Source organism: Pristiophorus japonicus, chromosome 13, assembly GCF_044704955.1.
Source record: "Pristiophorus japonicus isolate sPriJap1 chromosome 13, sPriJap1.hap1, whole genome shotgun sequence".
NCBI classification, from domain to species: Eukaryota; Metazoa; Chordata; class Chondrichthyes; family Pristiophoridae; genus Pristiophorus; species Pristiophorus japonicus.
The window spans coordinates 106309752-106331899 of record NC_091989.1 but is presented as its reverse complement, the minus strand read 5'-3'; the positions used below and the strand labels follow the sequence as shown (position 1 = coordinate 106331899).

Below are 22148 nucleotides of genomic sequence, written 5' to 3'. Positions count from 1 at the left end.
TTGCCCTCTGCCAATGGTTTAACCTTGTATTTGCCCCGTGCCCATGGTTTGCCCTTGTATTTGCCCCATGCCCATGGTTTACCCGTGCATTTGCCCCGTGCCCATGGTTTACCCTTGCATTAACCCTCTGCCAATGCGATACCCATATATGTGCCCTGTGACCATGGTATATCATTGTATTTGCCCCATGCCCATGGTTTACCCACATATTTGCCCTCTGCGCATGGTTTGCCCGTCTATTTGCCCCGTGCCCTTGGTTTACCCATGTACTTGCCCCGTGCCCATGGTTTACCCTTGTATTTGCCCTCTGCCCATGGTTTAACCTTGTATTTACCCTCTAACCATGGTGTACACTTGTATTTGCCCCATGTCCATGGTTTACCCTTGTATTTGCCCTCTCTCCATCGTATACACTTGTATTTGCCCCATGGCCATGGTATACCCATGTATTTGCCCTGTGACCATGGTATATCATTGTATTTGCCCCATGCCCCTGGTTTACCCACATATTTGCCCTGTGCCCATGGTTTACCCTTGTACTTGCCCTCTGCCCATGGTTTACTCTTGTATTTGCTCTCTGCCAATGGTTTGCCCTTGTATTTGCCCCGTGCCCAAGGTATACCCTTGTATTTGCTCTCTGTGCACGGTATAGCCTTGTATTTGCCCCATGTCCCTGGTTTACCCATGTTTGTGCCCTGTGCCCATGGTTTACCCTTGTATTTGCCCTCTGCCCATGGTATACCCGTGTATTTGACCCGTTCCCATGGTATACCCTTGTATTTGCACTCTGCCCACGGTATATACGTGTATATGCCCCATGCCCCTGGTTTACCCTTGTGTTTGTCCTCTACCCATGGTATACCCGTGTATTTGCCCTGTGCCGATGGTTTACCCATGTATTTATCCTGTGCCCATGGATTACCCTTGTATTTGCCCTCGGCCCATGGCTTTCCCTTGTATTTGCCCTCTGCCTATGGTTTACTCTTGAATTTGCCCTGTGCCCATGGTTTACCCATGTATTTGCCCCGTACCCATGGCTTACCATTGTATTTGCCCTCTGCGCACGTTTCACCCTTGTATTTGCCCTCTGTGCATGTTTTACCGTTGTATTTGCCCTCTGCTCATGATTTACCCTCGTATTTTCCCTCTGCCCATGGTTTACCCTTGTATTTGCCCTCTGCCCATGTTTTATCCTTGTATTTGCCCTCTGCGCATGATTTACCCTTGTATTTGCCCTCTGCCCATGGTTTACCCTTGTATTTGCTCTCTGCCAATAGTTTACCCTTGTATTTGCCCATGCCCATTGTTTACCCATGTATTTGTCCCGTGCCCATGGTATACTCTTGTATTTGCTTTGTTCCCATGGTATACCAGTGTATTTGCCCTCCGCCCATGGTATACGCTTGTATTTGCCCCATGGTCATGGTATACCCATGTATTTGCCGCATGCCCATGGAATACCAGTATATTTGACCCGTGTCCACGGTACACCCCTGTATTTGCCCCGTGCCCATGGTTTACCCTTGTATTTGCCCCAGAACCATGGTTTTCCCGTGTATTTGTCCCGTGCCCATGGTATACTCTTGTATTAGCTTGTTCCCATGGTATACCGGTGTATTTGTCCTTCGCCCATGGTATACGCTTGTATTTGCCCCATGGCCATGGTATAACCCATGTATTTGCCACATGCCCATGGAATACCAGTATATTTAACCCGTGTCCACGGTACACCCATGTATTTGCCGCGTGCCCATGGTTAACTCTTGTATTTGCCCCATGCCCATGGTATACCTGTATTTGCTATCAGGCCATAGTTTACACTTGCATTTGCCCCATGCCCATGGTTTACCCGTGTATTTGCCCCATGCCCATGGTTCACCTTATATTCACACCATGCCCATGGTTTACCGATGTATTTGCCCCATGCCTATGGTTTACCCATCTATTTGCACCCTGCCCAAGGTATACCCATGTATTTGCCCCATGCCCATGTTATACCCATGTACTTGCCCTCTGCCCATGGTTTATCTGTGTATTTGCCCCATGCCTATGGTATACCCGTGTATTTGCCCTCTGCCCATGGTATATGCGTGTACTTGCCCCGTGCCTATGGTTTACCCTTGTATTTTTATCCCCTGCCCATGGTTTAACCTTGTATTTGCTCCGTGCCCCTGGTTTACCATTGTATTTGCCCCGTGCCCAAGCTTTACAGTTGTATTTGCCCTCTGCCCATGGTTTACATTTGTATTTGCCCTCTGTCCATGTTTTACCCTTGTATTAGCCGCGTGCCCATGGTTTACCCTTGTATTTGCCCTCTGCCCATGGTTTACCTTTGTATTTGCTCTCTGCCAATGGTTTACCCGTATAATTGCCCTGTGCCCATGGTTTACCCTTGTATTTGCCCTCTGGCCATGGTATACCCGTGTATTTGACCCGTTCGCATGATATACCCTTGTATTTGCTCTCTGCCCACGGTATTCCCGTGTATATGCCCCATGCCCCTGGTTTACCCATGTATTTGCCCCGTGCCCAAGCTTTACACTTGTATTTGCCCTCTGCCCATGGTTTACCCTTGTATTTGCCCTCTGTCCATGTTTTACCCTTGTATTTGCCCTCTGCTCATGATTTACCCTTGTATTTGCCCTCTGCCCATGGTTTACACTTGTATTTGCCCTCTGCCCATGGTTTACCCTTGTATTTGCCCTCTGTCCATGTTTTACCCTTGTATTTGCCCTCTGCTCATGATTTACCCTTGTATTTGCCCTCTGCCCATGGTTTACCTTTGTATTTGCTCTCTGCCCATGGTATACCCGTGTATTTGCCCCGTGCCCATGGTATACCCTTGTATTGGCCCCACCATATACCGATGTTTTTTTCCCATGCCCATGGTATACCCTTGTATTTGCCCCATGCCAATGGTCTACCCGTGTATTTGTGCCGTGTCCATGGTATACCCATGTATTTGCTCTCTGACCATATTATACATATGTATTTGCCAATGCCCATGGTATACCTGTGCATTTGCCCCGTTCCCATGGTTTACCTGTGTATTTGACCCATGTCCATGGTTTACCGGTGTGTTTTCCCCATGCCCATGGTATACCCATGTATTTGCCCTCTGCCCATGGTATACATGTGTATTTGCCCGATGCCCATGGTATAACAGTGTATTTGCCCCATGCCCGTGGTATACCCATGTATTTGTGCTCTGCCCATGGTATACCAGTTTATTTGCCCTCTGTCCATGATATACTCGTGTAGTTGTCCCTTGCCCATGGTATACCCTTGCTTTTGCCCTCTGACCATGGTATAGCCTTGTATTTGCCCTCTGACCTTGGTATACCCGTGTATTTGCCCCATGCCCGTGGTATATCCATTTATTTGCCCCATGGTCATGGTATACCCATGTATTTGCCCACTAGCCATGCTATACCCATGTATTTGCCCCATGCCCATGCTTGACCCATGTATTTGCCCCATGCCCATGGTATACCTATGAATTTTCCCTGTGCCCATGGTTTACCCTTGTTTTTTCCCTCTGTCCATGTTTCACCCTTGTATTTGCTCTCTGCCCATGGTTTACCCTTGTATTTGCCCCGTGCCCATGATATATCCTTGTATTTGCCCTCTGCCCATGGTATATCCGTCTATTAGCCCCATGCCCATGGTTTACCCTTGTATTTGCCTTCTTCCCATGGTATACCCGTGTATTTGTTCCGTGCCTATGGTTTAACCTTGTATTTTCCCTCTGCCCATGGTATACCCATGTATTTGCCCCATGCCCATGGTATGCCATTATATTTGCCCCATGCCCATGGTATACCATTGTAGTTGCCTCATGCCCATGGTATACCCATGTATTTTCTCTCTGACCATGGTTTACCCTTGTATTTTCCCTCTCCCCATGGTTTACCATTGTATTTGCACTCTGGCCATGGTATACCCGTGTATTTGACCCGTTCGCATGATATACCCTTGTATTTGCTCTCTGCCCACGGTATACCCGTGTATATGCCCCATGCCCCTGGTTTACCCTTGTATTTGCCCCGTGCCCAAGCTTTACACTTGTATTTGCCCTCTGCCCATGGTTTACCCTTGTATTTGCCCTCTGTCCATGTTTTACCCTTGTATTTGCCCTCTGCTCATGATTTACCCTTGTATTTGCCCTCTGCCCATGGTTTACCCTTGTATTTGCCATCTGCTCATGGTTTACCCTTGTATTTGCCCTCTGCCCATGGTTTACCCTTGTATTTGCCCCGTGCCCATGATATATCCTTGTATTTGCCCTCTGCCCATGGTATATCCGTCTATTAGCCCCATGCCCATGGTTTACCCTTGTATTTGCCTTCTTCCCATGGTATACCCGTGTATTTGTTCCGTGCCTATGGTTTAACCTTGTATTTTCCCTCTGCCCATGGTATACCCATGTATTTGCCCCATGCCCATGGTATACCATTATATTTGCCCCATGCCCATGGTATACCATTGTAGTTGCCTCATGCCCATGGTATACCCATGTACTTGCTCTCTGACCATGGTTTACCCTTGTATTTTCCCTCTCCCCATGGTTTACCATTGTATTTGCACTCTGGCCATGGTATACCCGTGTATTTGACCCGTTCGCATGATATACCCTTGTATTTGCTCTCTGCCCACGGTATACCCGTGTATATGCTCCATGCCCCTGGTTTACCCTTGTATTTGCCCCGTGCCCAAGCTTTACACTTGTATTTGCCCTCTGCCCATGGTTTACCCTTGTATTTGCCCTCTGTCCATGTTTTACCCTTGTATTTGCCCTCTGCTCATGATTTACCCTTGTATTTGACCTCTGCCCATGGTTTACCCTTGTATTTGCCATCTGCTCATGGTTTACCCTTGTATTTGCCCTCTGCCCATGGTTTACCTTTGTATTTGCCCTCTGGCCATGGTATACCCGTGTATTTGACCCGTTCGCATGATATACCCTTGTATTTGCTCTCTGCCCACGGTATTCCCGTGTATATGCCCCATGCCCCTGGTTTACCCTTGTATTTGCCCCGTGCCCAAGCTTTACACTTGTATTTGCCCTCTGCCCATGGTTTACCCTTGTATTTGCCCTCTGTCCATGTTTTACCCTTGTATTTGCCCTCTGCTCATGATTTACCCTTGTATTTGCCCTCTGCCCATGGTTTACCCTTGTATTTGCCATCTGCTCATGGTTTACCCTTGTATTTGCCCTCTGCCCATGGTTTAACCTTGTATTTGCCCTCTGCCCATGGTTTCCGCTTGTATTTGCCATCTGCTCATGCTTTACCCTTGTATTTGCCCTCTGCCCATGGTTTACCTTTGTATTTGCTCTCTGCCCATGGTATACCCGTGTATTTGCCCCGTGCGCATGGTATACCCTTGTATTGGCCCCACCATATACCGATGTATTTGCCCCATGCCCATTGTATACCCTTGTATTTGCCCCATGCCAATGGTCTACCCGTGTATTTGTGCCGTGTCCATGGTATACCCATGTATTTGCTCTCTGACCATATTATACATATGTATTTGCCAATGCCCATGGTATACCTGTGTATTTGCCCCGTTCCCATGGTTTACCTGTGTATTTGACCCATGTCCATGGTTTACCGGTGTGTTTTCCCCATGCCCATGGTATACCCATGTATTTGCCCTCTGCCCATGGTATACATGTGTATTTGCCCGATGCCCATGGTATAACAGTGTATTTGCCCCATGCCCATGGTATACCCATGTAGTTGTGCTCTGCCCATGGTATACCAGTTTATTTGCCCTCTGTCCATGATATACTCGTGTAGTTGTCCCTTGCCCATGGTATACCCTTGCTTTTGCCCTCTGACCATGGTATAGCCTTGTATTTGCCCTCTGACCTTGGTATACCCGTGTATTTGCCCCATGCCCGTGGTATATCCATTTATTTGCCCCATGGCCATGGTATACCCATGTATTTGCCCACTAGCCATGCTATACCCATGTATTTGCCCCATGCCCATGCTTGACCCATGTATTTGCCCCATGCCCATGGCATACCTATGAATTTGCCCTGTGCCCATGGTTTACCCTTGTTTTTTCCCTCTGTCCATGTTTCACCCTTGTATTTGCTGTCTGCCCATGGTTTACCCTTGTATTTGCCCCGTGCCCATGATATATCCTTGTATTTGCCCTCTGCCCATGGTATATCCGTCTATTAGCCCCATGCCCATGGTTTACCCTTGTATTTGCCTTCTTCCCATGGTATACCCGTGTATTTGTTCCGTGCCTATGGTTTAACCTTGTATTTTCCCTCTGCCCATGGTATACCCATGTATTTGCCCCATGCCCATGGTATACCATTATATTTGCCCCATGCCCATGGTATACGATTGTAGTTGCCTCATGCCCATGGTATACCCATGTATTTGCTCTCTGACCATGGTTTACCCTTGTATTTTCCCTCTCCCCATTGTTTACCATTGTATTTGCACTCTGGCCATGGTATACCCGTGTATTTGACCCGTTCGCATGATATACCCTTGTATTTGCTCTCTGCCCACGGTATACCCGTGTATATGCCCCATGCCCCTGGTTTACCCTTGTATTTGCCCCGTGCCCAAGCTTTACACTTGTATTTGCCCTCTGCCCATGGTTTACCCTTGTATTTGCCTTCTGTCCATGTTTTACCCTTGTATTTGCCCTCTGCTCATGATTTACCCTTGTATTTGCCCTCTGCCCATGGTTTACCCTTGTATTTGCCATCTGCTCATGGTTTACCCTTGCATTTGCCCTCTGCCCATGGTTTACCTTTGTATTTGCTCTCTGCCAATGCTTTACCCGTGTAATTGCCCTTTGCCCATGGTTTACCCTTGTATTTGCCCTCTGCCCATGGTTTACCTTTGTATTTGATCTGTGCCAATGGTTTACCCATGTAATTGCCCTGTGCCCATGGTTTACCCTTGTATTTGCCCTCTGTCCATGGTATACCCGTGTATTTGACCCATTACCATGGTATACACTTGTATTTGCGCCATGCCCATGGTATACCCATGTATTTGCCCTCTGAGCATTGTATACCCTTATATCAGCCCCATGCCCATTGTATATCCATGTATTTGCGCTCTACCCATGGTATAACCTTGTATTTGCCTTCTCCCTATGCTTTCCCCTTGTATTTGCAGTCTGCCCATCGTTTATCCTTATATTTGCCCTCTGCCTATGGTTTACCCATGTATTTACCCTGTGCCTATGGTTTACCCTTGTATTAAACCTCTGCCCATGGGATACCCATATATTGGCCCTCTGCCCATGGTATACCCGTGTATTTGCACCGCGCACATGGTTTACCCTTGTATTTGCCCTCTGCCCATGGTTTCCGCTTGTATTTGCCATCTGCTCATGCTTTACCCTTGCATTTGCCCTCTGCCAATGGTTTACCTTTGTATTCGCTCTCTGCCAATGGTTTACCCGTGTAATTACCCTGTGCACATGGTTTACCCTTGTATTGGCCCCACCATATACCGATGTATTTGCCCCATGCCCATGGTATACCCTTGTATTTGCCCCGTGCCAATGGTCTACCCGTGTATTTGTGCCGTGTCCATGGTATACCCATGTATTTGCTCTCTGACCATATTATACATATGTATTTGCCAATGCCCATGGTATACCTGTGTATTTGCCCCGTTCCCATGGTTTACCTGTGTATTTGACCCATGTCCATGGTTTACCCGTGTGTTTGCCCCATGCCCATGGTATACCCATGTATTTGCCCTCTGCCCATGGTATACACGTGTATTTGCCCGATGCCCATGGTATAACAGTGTATTTGCCCCATGCCCGTGGTATACCCATGTATTTGTGCTCTGCCCATGGTATACCAGTTTATTTGCCCTCTGTCCATGATATACTCGTGTAGTTGTCCCTTGCCCATGGTATACCCTTGCTTTTGCCCTCTGACCATGGTATAGCCTTGTATTTGCCCTCTGACCTTGGTATACCCGTGTATTTGCCCCATGCCCGTGGTATATCCATTTATTTGCCCCATGGTCATGGTATACCCATGTATTTGCCCACTAGCCATGCTATACCCATGTATTTGCCCCATGCCCATGCTTGACCCATGTATTTGCCCCATGCCCATGGTATACCTATGAATTTGCCCTGTGCCCATGGTTTACCCTTGTTTTTTCCCTCTGCCCATGGTTCACCCTTGTATTTGCTCTCTGCCCATGGTTTACCCTTGTATTTGCCCCGTGCCCATGATATATCCTTGTATTTGCCCTCTGCCCATGGTATATCCGTCTATTAGCCCCGTGCCCACTGTTTACCCTTGTATTTGCCCCATGCCCATGGTTTACCCTTGTATTTGCCTTCTTCCCATGGTATACCCGTGTATTTGTTCCGTGCCTATGGTTTTACCTTGTATTTTCCCTCTGCCCATGGTATACCCATGTATTTGCCCCATGCCCATGGTATACCATTATATTTGCCCCATGCCCATGGTATACCATTGTAGTTGCCTCATGCCCATGGTATACCCATGTATTTGCTCTCTGACCATGGTTTACCCTTGTATTTTCCCTCTCCACATGGTTTACCATTGTATTTGCACTCTGCCCATGGTTTACCCTTGTATTTGCCCTCTGTCCATGGTATACGCGTGTATTTGCCCCATGCTCATGGTTTACCCTTGGATTTGCCCCATTCCCATGGTTTACCCATGTATTTACCCCGTGCCCGTGGTTTATCCTTGTATTTGTGCTCTGCCAATGGTTTACCCTTATATTTGCCCTCTGCCCATGATTTGCGCTTGAATTGGCCCTCTGCCCATGTTTTACACGTGTATTTGCCCAGTGCTCATGGTTTACTCTTGTATTTGCTCTCTGCCATGCTTTACCCTTGTATTTGCCGGGTGCCCAGCTTTAACCTTGTATTTGCCCTTAGCCCATGGTATACCCATGTATTTGCCCCATGCCCAGGGTACACGCATGTATTTGCCCTCTGCCCTTGGTATACCCATGTATTTTTCCCGTGTCCATGGTTTACCCTTGTATTGGCCTTCTGCCCATGGTTTACCCGTGTGTTTGACCCGTGCCTATGGTTTACCCTTGTATTTGTCCTGTGCCCATGGTTTATCCTTGCATTTGCGCTCTGCCCATGGTTTACGCATGTATTTGCCCCGTGCCCATGGTCTAAGCTTGTATTTGCCCTCTGCCCATGGTTTATCCTTGTATTTGCCCTCTGCCCTTGGTATCCCTTGTATTTGTCCAATGCCAATGGTTTACCCATGTATTTACCCCATGCCCATCGTAGTCCCATGTGTTTGCCCTCTGACCATGTGTTACATATGTATTTGCCCATGCCCATGATATACCTGTGTATTTGCCCATGCCCGTGGTATACCCGTGTTTTTGACATCTGCCTATGGTATACCCGTGTATTTGCCCTCTGCCCATGATATACTCGTGTATTTGCCCTCTGCCCATGGTATTCCCTTGCATTTCCCCTCTGCCCATGGTATACCAGTGTATTTGCCCTCTGCCCATGATATACTCGTGTATTTGCCCTCTGCCCATGGTATTCCCTTGCATTTGCCCTCTGACCATGGTATACCCGTGTATTTTCCCATGCCCAAGGTATACTCTTGTATTTGCCCTCTGACCTTGGTATACCCATGACCATGGTTTACCCATGTATTTGCCCCATGCCCATTGTATTCCCGTATATTTGCCCTCTGCCCATGGTATACCGCTGTATTTTCCCTCTCCCCATGGTATACCCATGCATTTGCCCTCTGGCCATGGTATACCCTTGTATTTGTCTCATGCCCATGGTATACCCATGTATTTGCTCTCTGACCATGGTATACCCTTGTATTTGCCCCATGCCCATGGTTTTCACTTGTATGTGGCCACTGCCCATGGTATACACTTGTATTTGCCCTCTGCCCATGGTATACCCTTGTATTTGCCCCATGCCTATGGTATACATATGTATTTGCCCTCTGACCATGGTATGCCCTTGTATTGTCCATATGCCAATGGTTTACCTGTGCATTTGCCCCGTGCCCATGGTATACCCTTGTAATGGCCCCATTGTATACCCATGTATTTGCCCCGTGCCTAAGGTATACCCTTGTATTTGCCCCATGCCAATGGTGTGCCCATGTATTTGCCCTGAGCCCACGATTTGCCCTTGTATTTGCCCTCTTCCCATGGTATACCCATGTATGCCCATCGTTTAACCTTGTATTTGCTTCATGCCCGTGTATTTGGCCCATGCCCAGGGTATACCCGTGTATTTGCCCTCTGCCCATGGTATACCCATGTATTTTCCCCGTGTCCATGGTTTACACTTGTATTTTCCTTCTGCCAATAGCTTACCCGTGTCTTTGCCCCGTGCCCATGGATTACGCTTGTATTTTTCCTCTGCTCATGGTTTACCCTTGTATTTGCCCTCTGCCAATGGTTTACACTTGTATTTGCCCTCTGCCCATGGTTTACACGTGTATTTACCCCGTGCCCATGCTTTACCCTTGTATTTTCCCTCTGCCCATGGTTTACCCTTGTATTTGCCCCGTGCCCATCTTTACCCTTGCATTTGCCCTCTGCCCATGGGACACCCGTGTATTTGCCCCGTGCCCAGGGTATACCCGTGTATTTGCCCTCTGACCATGGTATACACGTGTATTTTCCCGTGCCCATGGTTTACCCTTGCATTTGCCTTCTGCCCATGGTTTACCCGTGTCTTTGCCCCGTGCCCATGGTTTACCCTTGTATTTGTCCTCTGCCCATGGTTTACCCTTGTACTCCCCCGTGCCTATAGTATGTCCGTGTATGTTCCCTCTGCCCATGGTATACCCGTGTATTTGCCCCGTGCCCATGTTTTACCCTTGTATTTGTCCTCTGCCCATGGTTTACCCTTGTATTGTCCTCTGCCCATGGTTTACCCTAGTATTTGCCCTCTGCCCATGGTTTACCCTTGTATTTGCCCTCTGCCCATGGTTTACGCGTGTATTTGCCCCGTGCACATGGTTTACCCTTGTATTGACCCTCTGCCCATGGTTTGCCCTTGTATTTGCCCTCTGCCCATGGTTTACCCTTGTATTTGCCCCATGCCCATCTTTACTCTTGTATTTGCCCTCCCCCCATGGTATATCCATGTATTTGCCCCATGCCCAGGATATACCCGTGTATTTGCCCTCTGCCCATGGTATAGCCGTGTATTTTCCCCGTGTCCATGGTTTACCCTTGCATTTGCCTTCTGCCCATGGTACACCCGTGTATTTGCCCCATGCCCAGGTTATACCCGTGTATTTGCCCTCTGACCATGGTATACCCGTGTATTTTCCCATGTCCATGGTTTAGCCTTGCATTTGCCTTCTGCCAATGGTTTACACGTGTCTTTGCCCCGTGCCCATTGTTTACCCTTGTATTTGCCCTCTGGCCATGGTATACCCGTGTATTCCTCCATGCCTATAGTATGTCCGTGTATTTGCCCTCTGCCCATGGTATACCCGTGTATTTGCCCCGTGCCCATGGTTTACCCTTGTATTTGCCCTCTGCCCATGGTATACCCGTGTACTCCCCGTGCCTATAGTATGTCCGTGTATTTGCCCTCTGCCCATGGTATACCAGTGTATTTGCCCCGTGCCCATGGTTTACCCATGTATTTGTCCCATGCCCATGTTTTACCCATGTATTTTCCCCATGCCCATGGTATACCCATGTATTTGCCCTCTGCCCATGCATGGTATACCCGTGTATTTGCCCCATGCTGATGGTATACCCGTGTATTTCCCCTCTGCCCATGGTATACCTATGTATTTGCCCTGTGCCCATGGTTTAACCTTTTATTTGCCCTCTGCCCGTGGTACTCCAGTGTATTTGCCGCGTGCCCATTGTTTTTCTTTGTATTTGTCCTCTGCCCACGGTATACACGTATTTGCCCTCTGATTTTGGTATACCCATGTATTTGCCCTCTGACCATGGTATACCCTTGTATTTGCCCCATGCCCATGGTTTACCCATGTATTTGACCCATGCCAATGGTTTACCCTTGTATTTGCCCTCTGCCCATTGTATACCCTTGTATTTGCCCTTTGTCCATGGTATACCCTTGTATTTGCCTCATGCCCATGGTACACATATGCATTTGCCCTCTGCCCATGGTATACCCGTGTATTTTCTTCTGTCCATGGTATACCGTGTAGTTTCCCTTGCAGTCTCTTCCTTATTGTCCTGCTTTAATTTTCAATGCGCAAAACTTTTCCGGTTTTATTATCGCCCCGCCCTCTCGCTGAAATCCCCGGCCAGCGATTGGTCGCCGCACCGCGGGCTACCGAAGGTGATTGGCGGAGACTGGCTGTCAGTCCTGGGCATTCATTGGCGGCTGGCCCCGGGGGGTACGCGCGGCGGCGGCCGGAGATGCGCCCCCAGCCCGGCATCAGGCAAGGACCAGGAGCAGTTCGGGACCAGGACAGGCAAAGACCGGCACCGAGAGCAGCCAGAGACCGGGAGCAGGCAGGGATCGGCACCGGGAGCAGGCAGAGCCGGTGAGTGCGAGCCTGCCCCCGGGCGGGTTGGGGCGCCGTGCGGGGTACAAGGCGGGGATTGTTGCCGCGTCTCCCGGCCTCCCCTCTCCTCCCCGGTGTGTGCACCGCGGGCGGCGCTCCGGCGCCTGCCCCCTGCCCCTCTGCTGCTGACTGTGGGATGTGTCACTGGGACGGAGCCGGAGCTGCAGGCAGGGTGAGCTGTGCAGGGTCCCTCCCTGGTCTCCGGTGGGGGAACTGGCTCAGTTAGCCCTGGAAATGTGAATCGGTCCTTGTACAATTGCAGGCTGTCTCCATTTGAGAGCCCGAGAGAAGGTGCAGTTTATTGTAATCCAAAGTCCTGCAATGGCCTCCAGGTGCCAACAGTGACAACAAGGCACCAAATACTGAAGCAAAAACAAAACCCCGAATTGTCAGCACCTGACGAGAGAGCCAAGTCATTTTCACCAGAAATGCTGTCGAAATGATTTGTTTCAACACGCCCTGTGAACGCACGTTGCCAAATCCCACCTGCATTGTGGCCTGAGGAGAGGAGGATGTGTCATGCTCTGATTTCTCACTTCCATCCAGCCAGTGTGACAGGCTTTCTGCCATCTGCTCAGTGACTTCCCCCAGCAGCATGGCTGAGAGCTGTCACCCCGACAGTCTCTCCAACTGCAAACCCAGCCCGCACTGGAGCTCTGTGCAATCGCACTGCCCTTGAAGGGTTGTAATTTGAAATGAAAGATATTTGCGTAATGGGTCGGAAACTTGTATGTAAATTCAGTTATTTTGCGCCTGGTTTGATGTGCATTTGGTGCTGAGTGACGGTATTTGTGCTGTTTCTCATCTTTTTGGGGGTTGTAATGGCTGCTGCCAGAGTTGCCTTTCTTTAGATTGTGTGCATGGCCTCTTTTCAGTGTTTTGCACTTGCATGCTGTTTCTCCAGCAACAGCCTCTCACTCCCCAGTGTCATTCTGCACACCTGTCTAATTCCAATGCACTGCACAATGTCACCCTTCCAGCACGGCAGGAAGCCCCGGATGAATCTGAGCCTGGAATGCTGGGTTTCAGGGTCTGTTCTCACCGTGCTTGAAAATTCTTCCTTTCTTTGTCTGTGATGGCCTGCTACAGAGAGCCACAGTACACCTCTCCGGCTCTGTTTTATCAAAGGCGGGTACATGGAATTGAGGTCCAGATCAGCTGTGATATGAATAAATGTTGGAACAGGCTCGAAGGGGTTGTGTGGCCTGCCCCTGTTCTTTTATTTATGTTCATCTAACTATTTAATTGTAGAGACTGTTTGGGTGAAGAGCATGCTGCCGGATTAAAAGGTTTCTTGCCACAGTTGGCATTGTGAGTTTCTAGGTTTAAGCAGTTTATTGGTGGATTGGGAAAGGTTGTGACCCTGCCCACCAGTGGCCTTGTTGATTGGGGTGGCTGTGGTGCCTGTGTGAGGGAGGGGAGCTCTCCACCTCTGGGGTTGTGATGGCGATGTTTTTGTGTGTTGTGGGGGTGGGGGGGTGCATTATTAGTCGGGTGAGAGTGTTTGCCGAGGGAGTGTTTAGGAGCAGCAGGTATTTCCCAGGGCCGTGGAACAAACTGGTCAGCGGCCGCAGTACAAGTCTCCCGTCTGTGGTTGGTTATGTTCCTTGCGCCAAGAAAAATGTGGATTATACAGCCAGGGAAAATTGGAGTGCTGCTGATCACCTTCTGTCCAGCATGCCCTTTGCCCTGATGCAGCCATGTGTAATCCATAGCCAGCTTGAGCGAGAAATACGCTCGACCAAAGTCATCGTAACCCTTGCAGTGGGTATGTTCAACCAGTGCTCACTGCTCCTCTGAACTGCTCTCTTCATTCCTCCCAAGCATCAAATGTGCCATCCTTCACACAGTTCTTCCTCTCTGCACCTTCACTTGTGTTTGAGCTAAAATCCATCACACAGTCTCTTAGTCCCAATACCTTGTTCCAGGACCTCCAAACTATGGCATTCCTTTATTCACCCTGTGTGTATTTTTCTCCCATGTCCACTCATCAGCAAGTATGTGGAGGCAGCTTATCTGCCCTCTGGTTGTAGCACAGGCCCGAGGCCACTGTGGGGCTCGTCCTGATGAAAGCCCAGCTTCTGGAAATTTTCTGATGGTTTGAGGTCTCGAGACAAATTGAACCCCCACCCCAATTGTTTAAGAAAACACCACTGACCCAATGTGATGTAATGGTCTATCATTTGACAAAGGGGCGAGGGGAAGAATTTGTCGGCTCTCCTTTCCATTGTTGTAACTGAGAGAGATTAAACCTAGACTACAGCCGTCATTTTATGGCCCTGAGTTGCTGGAGTATATACTGGCTTATGGAAAATCAGACACCCCATTGGTAATTCTGCTACATGCGAGTCTTCTAGTGTGCTCCCAGCAGGGTTCTGTCCTAGTTCACACCTTCTGCACACTCTTGTACCACCTAATGAAAAATCTCCATTCTTTGTCCTCTCCTTCCCCCATTTAAACCAGTCATCTCCTTTCGAGACTGAGAAGCCCCAAGTTTCTGCAGTCCGTCCTTGTTGATCGTGTTTCATTAGAGTAATGTTGCAGGCACTGAGGCACATAGTGACTGATTATACAGCAGGGATGGTCCAGGGTGCAGCGTGGGTGGAACCAGGGGCTCTCAAACACTCTACTGATAAAGGGTAATCGAGGTGATTGCTGTGAATACTGCAGCATCACTGACGCTGCTGCTCGGCTTATGCTCTGACCCATGCCATTAGGGCTGCCAGTCTGGGATCAATCTGGTGGCGCAATGCCTTGCTGGTGTGTATAGATTGACTGAAGAGATGCGAGCAGACATTACTGCTGTATGTGAGACGACTGTGTCGCTGTGTGTGTGAGGCGACTGTGTCGCTGTGTGTGTGTGTGTGAGACGGCTGTGTGTGTGTGTGAGACGGCTGTGTGTGTGTGTGAGACGGCTGTGTGTGTGTGTGAGACGGCTGTGTGTGTGTGTGTGTGGGACGGCTGTGTGTGTGGGACGGCTGCGTCGACTGTGTGTCTGTGAGACAGGGGAGCAGACATTTTTGCTTCGTACCCAATGTCTCGCTCTGCCTGTTGGTTACTAAATCCACTTTAGTTCACTGTGCGTGCTGCACGTTACAGACTGTACGATGAAGCCAGATGGCTATTCTAAATGACAAGAAATGGCATAGTTTGGAATCCCAGCCCAGAGAAAGTGAGAATGACTAATATCAGTCCAGGCTCTGCATGTTTACCGGCCTTCTAGCAGTCCTGTATTTCCCTTTAACCCAATGGATCCTTTGAACATGAAGTGGCTGAGGCAACATCTGTTACAGCTGCTGAATTGCAACAGAATAAAGGTGCCCTACAAGACAGTCCATGCTAATCCTGTGTGAGATTATCTTGGTAAAAGGGCTAATGATTAAGACTAGTGCTGTCGATGCAAACAGTGAGGGAAGGGAGTACAAAATAAACAGGTATAAATTCTCGTGTGCTTGGTTACCTGACCTCGGACTCTGCCAGTTTGAGGTGAGGGGCTAATTGTGGCCTTGTGTACTGTGCAGGTGAGGAGACATTTCTCACTGGTCTGAAACCATCAGATTCAGCTATGTAGGTTGCAGCCAGCCATTCAAGGAGCAGGCAGCAATTGTAAATGTTGATACTTCCTTTATTGGGGGTGGGGTTATGAAGCAGTAAGATTCTATGAGAGGAGTTTATTGAGAGGAGGTCCCTTAAATCCTGGTTTTTCTTTAGGATTGCTTTCCGAAATTACTGCTGCATTCCTGCAGCTTGTCATTGAAACATTTAAAAAGGTGTTCAGCAGAGTGCAGGAACAATATATTCCGCTAAAAGGAAAGAACAAACTAAACACTAGTGAGACTCCATAGATGAATAAAGCCATAAGAGGACAATTCCGGGAAAGGAAAGAGATATGCATTGAGTACATAGACAGCATGGGAATGCATGATAAGGGAGAATACGAAAAGATTAGGAGAGCAGTCAAAACAATAATTGGAAGGCAAAGAGGAACTATGAAATTAAATTATCAAGGAACATAAAACAGAATCATATATTTTACAGGCACTTCAATTTAAAAAAAAAAGGAAGGAATAGGGCCATAAAAATAGACCGGATAATACCACAGGTAACGATAGAGAGATGGCAGAAATATTAAATCATTATTTTGTTTCAGTATTTACCAGGGAGATAGAACAGGTGGACATAACATTGGATAATGAGATAAATGCATTCAAAATAAAAAGAGGAGCTATATTAAATAAACAAATCAACTCAGAGGATCAAACCCCTGGTCTGGATGGATTGCATCCACACATTTTAAAAGAATCTAGGGAAGAAATAGCAGAGGCGTTACTACACATATTTAATAATGCGTTAGAAAAAGTTGTAGTGCCAGAGGACTTGTGGATAGCTAACATAATACCTATATTTAAGAAGGGGGATAGAACATGTTCAGGGAATTATAGACCAGTCAGCTTAACATCGGTGGTAGGAAAATAATGGAATCCCTACTGAAGGAGAAAATAGAAAAATATCTAGAAACCAAAATTATAACCATGAATAGTCAGCATGGATTTCAAAAGGGAAAGTCTTGCTTGACCAACCTTATTGAACTCTAACAAAGAGTGTCAATAATGGTAATGTAGTAGATATAATTTATCTAGATTTTCAAAAGGCTTGTGATAAGATGTTCCATAATAGACTGATGAACAAGGTCAGAGCATGCAGAGTCAGGGGACAAGTTGTAGAATGGATAGCAAGCTGGCTTCAAGACAAAGCAGAGAGTCTGGGTAAAGGGGAGCTATTCACAGTGGCTGAAAGTGGGTAGTGGTGTTCCACTTGCATCCGTGCTAGGACCACTGCTGTTCACAATTTATATTAACGATTTAAATTTTGGAATCAAAAACACAATTTCTAAATTTGCGGATGACACCAAATTGGGGGCAACAGTCAATACTGAGGAGGACTGCAACAAATTACAGGAGGACATTAATAAATTTGCAGAATGGGCATATAATTGGCAAATGACATTCAGCACAGATAAATGTGAGGTATTACATTTTGGTCGGAAGAATAGGGAGGTCACTTATTACTTGGAGGGTGCGAGTCTAGATGGGGTAAAGGAACAAAGGGACCTCGGAGCACACACACAAATCACTAAAAGTTGCGCCATTTAAAAAGAAAAGCAAACCCAGCACTAGGGTTTATCTCTAGAGGTAGGGAAATTATGATAAACCTGTATTGAACCTTGGTTAGACCACACTTAGAGTACTGTGTACAGTTCTGGTCGCCATATTATATAAAGGATATAGAGGCACTGGAGAGGGTGCTGAGAAGATTTACAAGGATGATACCAGAAATGCGAGGGTATACCTATCAGGACAGGATGAACAGGCTGGGTCTCTTTTCTCTTGAAAAAAGAAGGCTGAGGGGGTGACTTAATAGAGGTCTTTAAAATCTTGAAAGGTTTTGATAGAGTAGATACAGAGAGTTTTCACTTGTGGGGGAGAGCACCAAGAAATCCAACAGGGAATTGAGAAGAAGCTTCTTTACCCAAAGAGTGGTGAGGATGTGGAACTCGTTGCCACAGGGAGTGGTTGAAGCCAATAGTATAGCTGCATTTAAGGAGAGGCTAGACAAGCATATGACGGGGAAGGGAATAGAGGGTTATGCCGACAGTTAGTTGAGGAAAGATTGGAGGAGGCTCGAGTGGAGCATAAACGCCGGCATGGACTGGTTGGACCGAATGGCCTGTTCTGTGCCGTATAACCTATGTAATCCGATGTAGTTGCGTTTTTGTTCTACTTGGCACCAATTGCTCCAATCAAACATTGTGGGGAAATAGCTCCTTTAATGCGAGTGTATTTGGTGCTGAGAGCGGGTGGGAGAGGGGAGATTGTACACAATGGTGATGGAGGTTATATCTGGGATGGGGGTAGGGGCTGGATTGTCTGGGGCTGTGGTGGGGGGGGGCATTAGGGACTGTGGGAGGGGGGGGTCTTGGGGGCTGTGGGGGGGGGGGGTTGTTAGGGACTGTCGGGGGTGTTAGGAGCTGGGGGGGTGGTGTTGGGGGCTTTATCGGTGGGGGGAATGTGGGGGCTTTATGGGGGGGTGTTGGGTGTTGGGGGCTGTGGGGGGGTAGTACTAGGGGCTGTGGAGGGGGCCGTTAGGAGCTCGAAGGGAGGGGGGGTTAGGGGTTAGTGGCGGGGGGGGGTTGGGGGGTTAGAGGTTGGCTCGTTTATAGCCAGGATGGTGATTATGGACTGGACTTTCTAGGCTGGGAAGGGGGTGTTAAGGGCTGGGAAGGGGATTAGGGGCTGGCTTGTCCGTGGCTGGATGTCCGATTACTGTGATGCAGGACTGCCCCCGGAGCCGTCTGTGTTTGTGAAGAACTTTGGGGTTGTCAGCTTGTTGGAGGGGCATCCGATGGAAGGGCAGCGTAGGGGGCATTCCGGGAGAGCTTTAGGTTCATGACTGCTCACTTTTATTAAGTCCGACATCCTTTGGTTCACTGAGGTATTTCCAGTGCGAAAAACGAGTGAAATGTGGAGTATTCTGGATTACATTACACTTGGGCTTGTGCTGTTGGACATTGTCAATAAGACTGGTCTGGGAAGGGCTCCCATCACACCCCAGTAATTAGTCATTTGTTTTGAAACTGTGGCTATCTGTTCAGTTGGTTTAATAACCGTCTCTACCCCACAGCAGGCTGCGAGGGAAATGTCTGTTTCCTTTATAACCTCTGATGTACGGCGTGGAGGGAGTGCATGGCTGGTGGGGGAGAGCGTGACTAGACACGGGATTCACTGCACCTCGGGGATTACATCTGCACCCAACAGGGATTTGCTTCATGTGACTTCTTATTTTTTTCAATTAAATGAAAACTTGTCTAGAAATGTTTGTCCTCGGGCTGAGGGTTTCTGTCCAGCTTCCTGTCCAATCTGATGCAGCACTGCTGTCGCCTCGAACGACCTCGGTACAGCCTCTGCTGATACTTTCACACTGACTGTCCTTGTGAACTGAGTGAGGTTCACAATTTAATATTTGTAATGTATTTGCTTCATGGGTTTTTTCTTAAGAATTCATAACACATTGCTAATAAGAAATAGTTGGTTTATTAGCAAAGGTTTAACAATCACACTACACATTACCAGTTCATCCATTAGGTTCACAATTGCATACTTCATTGTGGATGACCTTGGCTCAACTGACTGGGGTTTTATTGAGTCTTGTGAACATCACGTGACTGGCTAAGCCACTCACAATGCAACAGCTCTACAACTATTTTTGTAGACAACATTAATCAAGTGTCCCCTGGTTAAAGAGAGGAGGCACACTCCAAATACTTTCAAACAAGTGGCCCTTGTTTTTTTTTTGAGGGCACTAAAAACATAAATTATACAAGTGGCTAAAAGGGGGGAGGGAGCACTAAAACCGACAAACATAGAAAAATTAAATTAAAATTTGGTTGCCGGGAGTGATGATGCATTCCAGTCCAATAGCTCGACAACTATTTTGTCATACTTAAATCAAGTGCCCCTGATTAAGGGGCGGGGGGGCACACTCCAAAAGCTTTTCAGGTGCCCTGTTGTTTTCTTTGGGTTTTTCGGTTTTATTTTTGAAGGCACCAAAACACAAATTGTACACGTGCCCCCTGGCTAAAAGTGGGGGGGGGGGGGGGGGGGGGGCACTAAAACCGACAACTTAAACAAATTAAACTTTAGACACTAACGGTTGAAATTAAAATTTGTTTGCCGGGGGTGATGATGCACTCCAGTCCCTCCGGTGCACACCTCTTGCGGAAGGCCGCGAGCGTACCGGTGGACACTCCAACAGCTCTACAACTATTTTTGTAGACACCGATAATCAAGTGCTCCCTTATTAAAGCGGAGGAGGGCACACTCCAAAAACTTTTCAAGTGCCCCTTTTTTTTTGAGGGCACTAAAGCACACATTATACAAGTGCCTCCTGGCTAAAAGGGGGGGAGGAACAAAACCGACAACTTAAACAAATTAAACTTTAGACATTAAAATCTAACAGCTCTACAAACTTGTGAGCATGCTCATAGGTGCATACATTAATGTTAATCTGTATTTACAAGGAACTTGGTTGAATCTCCCTCACTTGGCGGTTTTCAGTCAGTAGAGAGAGGAGACTCTGATGTGGCAGATTCCTAAATCCCTCCGCCTCCTCACCTCACTTTCCTCCTTTAAGACGCTCCTTAAAACCTACACTTTGATCTATCTCTTTATGTGGCTTGGTGTCAAATTTTGTTTGATAACACTCCTGTGAAGCGCCTTGGGATGTTTTGCTATGTTAAAGTTTGCATGCCTCACTACTGGGTCCTGGTTTTCTGGTGAGGTGAGTGAGCACCAGTGACACAAGTAGACAAAGCTGACATTCCATGAAATGAAGGAGCTCTGCAAACAACAGAGTTAAAGACTGGTTTGTGAGGAGAGAATGCTTTTGTGTTCTCCTCCCCCCCCCCCACCCCCCCCACATAAGTCGGGGCCTGCTAGCTTTAAGACATTTTGAGTGTTGATATACTGGCTGCCTTCCTGCAGTAGGTAATGTAGTCAGAAGGCAGGCTGCAGCCTTGAGACCCATGGTAACCATGTAAACAAGCTGCAGGGCAACAGTGGCAGGACTGCTGCTTCAATGAGAGCGTCTCCTAAACTCCCTTCATCTCTTTTCATCACAACAAATGAATCACTTTGAACTTTTCTTTATTGTAATTCACTCAAGATACATGGGGCTTTCCTCTGGCTTTCAGTTCTGGGAGTGAGGCCTGTTGAATTATTCGGCCCTCTCTTGTTGCTGCACCAAAGCTTTCTCCTTTTAACTGGGTTTAAAATCTGGCAAAACGTTTCGTTTTTGAATTTTTATATACCTCCCGCACCACCATCCAGAAAAGTCTTCAATTACAAAATTAACATCCTTTGTAAACTACATATAGTTCCTTTAAAAGCAGAGTTTAAATATACAAATTGCACTTTACGAATTCTTGGTGGGTAATTTGGCTCCTCTTTTCTTGCCTTGACTGTTCCAGCCTCCCTGTAATTATTCCCTCTTTGCAGGAGGAGATGTTGACCTCGAGATTTAAACACATATTTGTAATCACTTGCAGCTGGGAATCTCTGAGCTTGTGGTTTGATTTTGTTTTGCTCGCGCTTCTGTTCCACAGACAACCTTTGGCCCTCTGCGGTCTGAGATGAAGTTGGTTTGCAATTTGTGGTTGACACTTCAAACAGAAAGGAGTGGGAGTGGTTTGTACCTGAAGAGGAGCTTGTTTCTGGCGTGTTGCATACTTGGTAGGTGCTGTTAAAACACGGCCAGGCCTCGCCAGTCCAGTTGGTGGGGATCAGTCGGCTGGGTGTGGTTGGATTGGTTGTGGCACTGAATGGCAATTGTGTGTGGGGGGGGATGTAGGTCAGATCGTGAGGATGTCGGGCTTGTAGTGCATTAGTCGGTGGGCATATCTGTGTTGGAGTGCCCTTTTCTCTCGGGTTGTTCAGAGAAGGTTCACGAGGTTGATTCGTGAGATGAAGGGGTTGTCTTGTGAAGAAAAGTTGAGCATGTTGGACCTATACTTATTGGAGTTTAGAAGAATGAGAGA

At 47.6% G+C, this 22148-nt stretch overlaps 1 protein-coding gene across 2 annotated transcripts in view; it reads left to right on the top strand.

The window, feature by feature from the left end:
- The first annotated feature begins 12378 nt into the window (after window positions 1–12378).
- Window positions 12379–22148, top strand: part of LOC139278734 (kinesin-like protein KIFC3) — a 74635-nt gene continuing 64865 nt past the window's right edge. For both annotated transcript variants that reach the window (XM_070897823.1, XM_070897821.1), the window contains exon 1: window positions 12379–12535. The gene's annotated coding sequence lies outside the window, so the exon portion shown is untranslated. The remainder of the gene's footprint in view (window positions 12536–22148) is intronic.